The sequence below is a fragment of the Rhincodon typus genome, chromosome 8 (assembly GCF_021869965.1).
Source record: "Rhincodon typus isolate 14 chromosome 8, sRhiTyp1.1, whole genome shotgun sequence".
In the NCBI taxonomy this organism is placed as follows: Eukaryota; Metazoa; Chordata; class Chondrichthyes; order Orectolobiformes; family Rhincodontidae; genus Rhincodon; species Rhincodon typus.
Genome location: NC_063339.1, coordinates 90011958 through 90019260, shown reverse-complemented (window position 1 = coordinate 90019260; position 7303 = coordinate 90011958).

Below are 7303 nucleotides of genomic sequence, written 5' to 3'. Positions count from 1 at the left end.
TGTTTGTTCTAATACCTTATATCCCAGCAAACTCTGACTTGTGAAAGGTTGCTGGGCCGCTCAACCCAAATTCAATGCATCAATTCTCTCCCCGGTGCTGTGCAATCTCATTAGTGCTGCAAAAAGGGTCTTTGCAGCTCCAGCAGTCCCATCTGCATCGCTTTGCTCTGCGTCGCCCTCAGCTTCCTGCTTCCTGTGAACACTTCATTTCAGAACAAACGTGTCAATGTATTTTCATTCTTCACGGACACAAGTTGCAAACATCAAGCCCGCCTCGCCGTTCACTGAGATCATGAATGACCTTTTGCGTCAACATCAAATTTTTGCACTATCGCCGAGCTCTTGATGATTTTAATAGGTAGCAATCTATCAATCACAGTCTTTTACAGACTCAATACAGACATTCATAAACTCTGGAGACACGAATTGGAAAGATTCTGCCCATTCTGACTTCTCTAATATCAGTCCACTCTTTAGTAAGTATACCTACTGTGTGTCTGGAGCTCTCTAGCGCTACTTTTTTTCTGCTTTTTGAATAGTCTATTGTATGGAGTTGCGATCGTATAGTTGTTGGATTTTGCGTTATGATCACAGTAACCTTTGTAATCACTGTTATTCGAATTTTTTCCTCTGAGTGTGTTTTAAAGGAACTCAGTACGGGATCAGTTAATATTGCAAGATGACACACAGAAAGAGGCTTGTGAAGTGCGAGATTGTGAAATCAAAACTCATCGGGAGCGGCTTTTATTAAAATGGACCATTATTTCTTGGAGCATCAGGCTGAGGAAAATGCATAGAGCGATGTTAAACGAAACGGACTTCTTTCAAAAATAGCAGTTTTCTGGCGTTCTGCGTTGATCAGCTCATTTGTGAGTTTTGCCTCATTTTAGGATTTTGGAGTCGTCGGCCCCGTTCACAATTCCCTGTCATTAATAAATGTCCAGGAAAGGGGTGGTCCCAGTACTGACTCCCGATTTCTTGTCTTCAGTTTTGCAAAATCGCCGAGCAGCTTTCTGAAAACGCAGCTCCGCTAAATGAGTTCGGACCACGTGAAGTAGGGATGGGGCAGAAGTACCAGTGCAGGTAACACGGCAAGGGAATCACTCAAAGGGAAAACAAATGTTTCAGTATGTTCGTGCACGCAATTCGACTCTGATCTTTAGTGAATGTTGTGATTCTTCGTGAAATCCGAGTTCGAACAAAATGTGGTAAGTTACACAAAGGTTATATTTATATAGCCGGATCAATGTTACAGAGCATCATGGTGGTCTTTTGGCATCATCCTCGAATGCATGTGTCACACGCCAGATGAAAAGCCCAATACTTGTCGGAAAGCCCAGTACTCTATACGATCAGAATGGTGCAGCGCGAGCATGCTGCGCCCTTTAGGTTAAAAATCACGAGATCGAAACCACCCTGTGAATCTTAGGAGCTCCATAGTGCTGCGTGCATGTATTGATCGCTGCCAGTGTTCTTCTGGCACAGAGCTGCAGTACGCTGCATTTTGATCAACTTCCCATAACTCCATGTGTCAGAAATAATTGTCTCATATTGATACACATCAGCTGCAGTGTGTTCCATGCGCAGGACGCCCTGCAGGAATTGTCCAAGCTGTTACGGACAGCAGCGTCCTCCCGGTGAAATGAGAAGTCATGAACGACAACAGGGTCGGTATGTCGGAGACAGCATCACGGCACAGGTGCAGTTGAGTATTATTCGGACAGATGTCAACGATTTTAAATATCTCAGAGAGATACAAGCGACAGACAGTCCCCGTGGACTCGATGGGCTGAACGACTTCTTCCTGCATGGGAATGACGCCATGATTTTATGACGTCGCTCTCCCTGACTCTGTGACGGGGAGATGCTGGTGAAAAGTGTCACTTCACCTGATGGAGGAGCAGCGCTGTGAAAGCGTGTGATTTCACACAAATCTGTTGGACTATAAACTGGTGTTGTGTGACTTCTGTCTTTGTTTACGTTTTCTGTGACAGAACGAGTGAGAAACAATGGCTCGTTTTAAAGCACACCCCCACCCCCCGCAGCCCCTTCCGCGTTGAACTGTGTGCAGCCCCGCAGCTCAGAGCAACAGGAGATGACTCTCAGTGAGTGAGAGTTTCACTCGGATTCTTCTAATCTGGGACTGATGCTGTCAGATATTAACTCCTACCCGGTCACAGCAAAGAAACCGACGTCCATGTTACAAGTCTTTCTGTAAGATTTCTATGTGAATGCTGAACACCAAACACGCTGCACAAAAGATGCTGATATTAAGTTAAAAGTAACAGTTTCGACTTCTCTCTTTTCCAGCAACTTTTCATCCTTCTTCCCGTCACCGATAAATGTCATTTGATGAAAGTTCCCAATCGTCGTTTAATTTCCTGCACAAATCTCGTTCTGCCTCTTCTGTTTCTGAAGAAGGGTCCAGACCCGAAACATCAACTTTCCTGCTCCTCTGATGCTGCTTGGCCTGCTGTGTTCATCCAGCTCTATATTTTTTTATCTCTGCCTCTTCTGTTCCTTTCCCCTTCCAGTATTTGAGAGGGAGCTGCAGAGCGGAAACAATCCCCCAGCACTGTCAGCAAGTGGAGGCAAGTGGTTTAATCTATCTGCAAATGAAGAGAGCCCGGTTCTGAGGGGAATGGAGCCAAGAACAGCTTCCCGGAAACATGGAAACCGAATGGGAAGAAGCTGTTCGTTGCTGTTTTCACTTGCCGAAGCAAATGGTTTTTTAAAAATGTAATCAGTTTGTTCAGAGATGTTAGCGCACACCTCTGGAGCAGATGGAAGTTGAACCCGTGTCTCCGACATCCGAAATATGGACAATATCGCTGGATAAGTATCACCTAGTTTTCTTTCAAAAGCTAAAACAGCGGCTGGCTCGTTGGTGTAGTGGTATGTTTCTCGCTGAGGGTCGTTATTGAGACTGTGAGAATCCTTGCGTTCAAATTTCGGACAACCTCTCATTATATCCAACCGTGTCCTTTACTCATGAGTTGATATAGTCTGAAGAAAATCTTCAAGTACCTGTGAAACTGATTTATTATGAATCAATATCAGTCTAAGAGCTCAAAGGGCCTTTGCAACTTATATGCGTCTTCAGAAAACACAGGGTGAAATTTTAAAGTGTGCCTGCCCCTGGGCAAACTGGCTTCATCTCTGCTTTGGGAAAGCGCCATCTGAATACAAATATTTCTTCCTTAAATCCAAGTGTTTACTCACTTTTGCCAGTGGAAAGAATTTCTCACTCACAGCTCAAACAAACTGCTCAAGCCCACAGCTGTCCATCTCCAACATTATAAACAGCGCCAGTTTTTTCTGTTGGTAATTGGAAACTTGAAAAGGAAACAAAACAGAAAACCCAGTCTCCAGCTTCGAGAATCTTTCAAAGCTCTTTGTGAAGCAGACTCATGGGAGAGCGAAGGGTGAACGGCTTGATTGAGCAGTGCCAGTCAAGGCTCTTTTCCCTCCTTTAATACGCTGGATCATTGACTCTGATGTTTTCGGTGTCATTACCTGATCTGAGGCATTGACATAATCAGCATTCTTGGAAATTATCAGGAATTCAAACAGATACTCTGCTACAGCGCAATCGAATATTTGGGAACAGACAAGTGAAAAGGCTCAGGAGGAGATGGCCCGGGGTTCAGGAGAGCTGGATCACAGTGACACGGATGTCTCTGCAGGGGTGTGAGATCAGATAGTTTCCGTGTCTTCACATTGAATGTCACAGACTTCGTTTTGTGCGAGGAAAACTAGCAAAAGACAGTTTCCATGATTGTAAAATTGCAGTCAATCTGAAATCACAGAATCATATCTTACAATGTTGCAGATTCACAATCACCATCCCGGGATATGTCCAATTCCACCTTCATGACAGACCCAGCACAAGTGGCCGCACATTGCGACACAGTCGGGGGGAAGTTGACTTGTAGTTCTCAACATGAAGACCCGATCTCATTAAGTCACAAGTCATCGGGTTAGACATGGACAAGAAAGCATCCTGCAGATTGTTGCGTTTTAATCCCCGACGAACCTTGATTACCTGTCTTTGTTTTGCCGATTCGCCACGGAAAAATGTCGTGTTCAGTGAGGTCAGAGTGAGTCCAAGCTTACCCAGGGCTGCTCCTAGTTTTGCTAAAAGGGGTCGTTGGTCAAGGTACATGATTCTCGCTTTGGGGTTGGTGGAACAAACACATGCGAGAGATCCCGGGTTTTAATCCCCGACAAGCCTTGACAACTTGTCTTTGTTTTGCCGATTCGCTACGGAAAAAAAGCCGTGTTCGATGAGGTCATACTTGCTGAAGGAGGGAGATAGAGCAGAGGTGCCATTGCAGCAAAATCGGCAAAGGGAAACACTTACTTAATGCGAAAACACGCGTCTGAGGAAGTTTGCGCGCAAAGTCCGACATAGAATGAATCTTCCATGAAAAGCTGGTGACGTTGAAACGCATAAGTTGCAGATGTTGGATGCTCAGGCCGCCCTGCAGTAATTCCCCACCAAGTTTCAGACAGCAGCATCCTCCCGTTGACATGGGGAGTTATGAATAACAAGACAATCGCGTTTATTCAAGCTTTCTGCTTCTAAAATTTATCATCTTAATATCAGGCTGCAAAACTGAACTGAGTCAGTTGCCACGTTAAACAGACGTGGCTCCCGATCCCCTTGAGCACTGAACCGAGGTGAGATGTGCAAAGGAACACACACAAATGAGTGTCATTTTGTGATTGATCCGGAGTGATCTGTATACCAAGGTAAACAGGGAAAACCAGTCTCGAGTACTCACATTGAGCCTGGCTCCACTAGGCCGACAGTCAGCTCTCACTAACCACCGCCACCCTTCAGATTTCCTGACGTTCCCGCTGTTCTTGTTTTAAACCGATTGCACATCAGGCAATTGCAGCTGACATTGCTGATGTGGAACTGTAACATGCAGTGAAACGATTCTGAATAGTCCACGACATAATTCTGTTTCTAAAGATCAGTCAATATTTCATATCTATTACTCTAAAAGTTGACCATTAGCAGACCGTGGCAGTGAAGGCACCGAAGCCTAATTTCTAGACTACCAGCGAACATCTCTGGCTAAAAACCGAAAGAACTGCGTGTACTGTAAATCGGAAGTAAAAATAGAAGTTGCTGGAAAAGTACAGCAGGTCTGGTGGCATCTGTGAAGCAAAAAATCAGGGTTAATGTTTCGGGTCCAGTGACCCGTCCTTTCTGCTCTGAGGAAATACCTCTGTTTATATCACCCTGGACACTGTCTGCTTCGGCCTTGAATTCTCCCATCCTTCTGCACATGATACCCTCAGCTCTGTCTCAGTTTTATTATGTCTTGATTTACAACATACAGGCTATCCAATTATCTATTACATTGTAGTTTAAATACATGAGACCCTGACCATGCAGGTAAGGTGCTGGTTCCATAACTCAGTGGTTACAGTATGCGGTTTGTTAACTCGTGGTTGTGTGTTTAAGTCTCACTGGGGCCTCTGGGAATTTTTGCTCACCTGCTGCTTGCAAGATCGGAGGGAGCACTTTAAATATCCTGTGAAATTATGACAATGTCATTTCCTGTACAGGCAAGAAATGTGTTTCAAATGTCACATTCCTGTTCGTCTTTCTAGGACCTTGAGGAAGACCATTCGGGAGAGCAAGAAGCAGCTGACGTGATTAATGCTTGGGAGGAAGAGTGATAGGGGAGGAGCAGTGGCCCAGTGCCTCCTCTATTTGCTGCGGCCTGACTCGAGTTTTGAAGTCTGAAATGGCATAATATAAGCCAAGTGGATCAGTTTCTAGTTTCTGGGGTTTGGTCTTTCCAGGGGCCTCTGTGACTCTTGGCGGACTGTCTCCCTGTTTTGTTTCCTTCTGTGGGTGCGGTTGAGTTCCCCGAGGGGACAGGAAAACAGTTTTTCCATCTCAAACTTTCGTCCCATTCGTTGTGCTAATTGAGATTAAAATGTTTCGGTAAAAATATCATTGAGATGACTACTTGAAATGTCAGAGCACACAAGGCTACAGGCCAAGTCCTGGAAACTGGGATGATGGGCCTCTTTCCGTGCTGGAAAACTCGATGATTCGATCATTTTGGAGGAGAAACTCATGTCCAGTTAAAAACAAAAAGCCAGAAGCTGTGTCAGTAAGAAATTATGCAAGTACTTCTGTCCTCATCCTTGGTGGTCTCCTGTTGAGGAATCAGAAATTTTACTGTCCACGTCCAGCAAATTAGGATTTATTGTGAGATAGTGACACCAGCAAAAGCAGTGTAGCTCTGACAAGAATCCTTTCAATGTCTCAGATCGGTGAATGTCCCCAAGAACATCAAAGTCAATGTCCCAGCTTCATAAAGAAGGGGAAGGTGTCTTCACTGTCTCTGCTCAGTCGGACTGCTGATTCTCCTCTGATTCCCGTTCTAATGGTTCTCAAAGCTGAGACCAGGTGATTTGTTTTGTTTCTTTTCCATTCCCATGAGCCGCAGTGATTTGATCAATTTAATGGTGCCCACGAGAAGCTTATTAGTGCTATTTCATCTTCCACTCCTCTGATGAGGCTGAGACATGGACTCTCGTGTTCTCGGTGATATTTACTGGCGTGAGACAGTGAAACGATTACATTTCCTGCAGATCAGACGAAAACCTCATCTCGGCTTCAAGGCAGCGAGAAAGAAGAGTTTAGAAGTATGAAGAAATTGTGAATTGTGCTTGAGCCAGGTGAGAATCCACTCTACAATCTCCTGATCCGTAATCAGGCGCGTTATCCATTGCACACTGGCTCTGTATGGCTGACGTCTACATGCTGCAGGGTTGTGGTGTTAACAGGGACATGAGCAGCAATGGCAGCATTCACAAGGTGAGCCACTAGCCATGATTATCACCGTCACTGCTATTGTTCCCACTTTGTGAGGTGGTGAGTTTCAATGGCAAAGGAAACATATTTGTCCTCAGGTGCCAGCTTCAGCACCACCTGTCTCTCAACTGGAACTTCCCACTGTTTTATTCACAGCCTTTCCTGTATTTTATGACTCACCCGAAGTGAAATGTGCTTTCAAGCTTCGTGTTATGTTTTTTTTTTTTTCGATTCAACACCCTGAACAAATTCAGCGAGAATATTCTGGTCATTTCAAGCTGGCCCCTGGAATCAGACATGTTGAACGACACCGTTATTGGTGCCGCCCCTTCACGACAGCTCAGTGCCTCCAAACAAGCCACTTTTAACATCATCCTGTTCTCTACCTTCTTCAGCAGATTATCACAGCTCTGTTTTCTCCACATAGAAACCCAGCGACAATATGAACCATTTTGA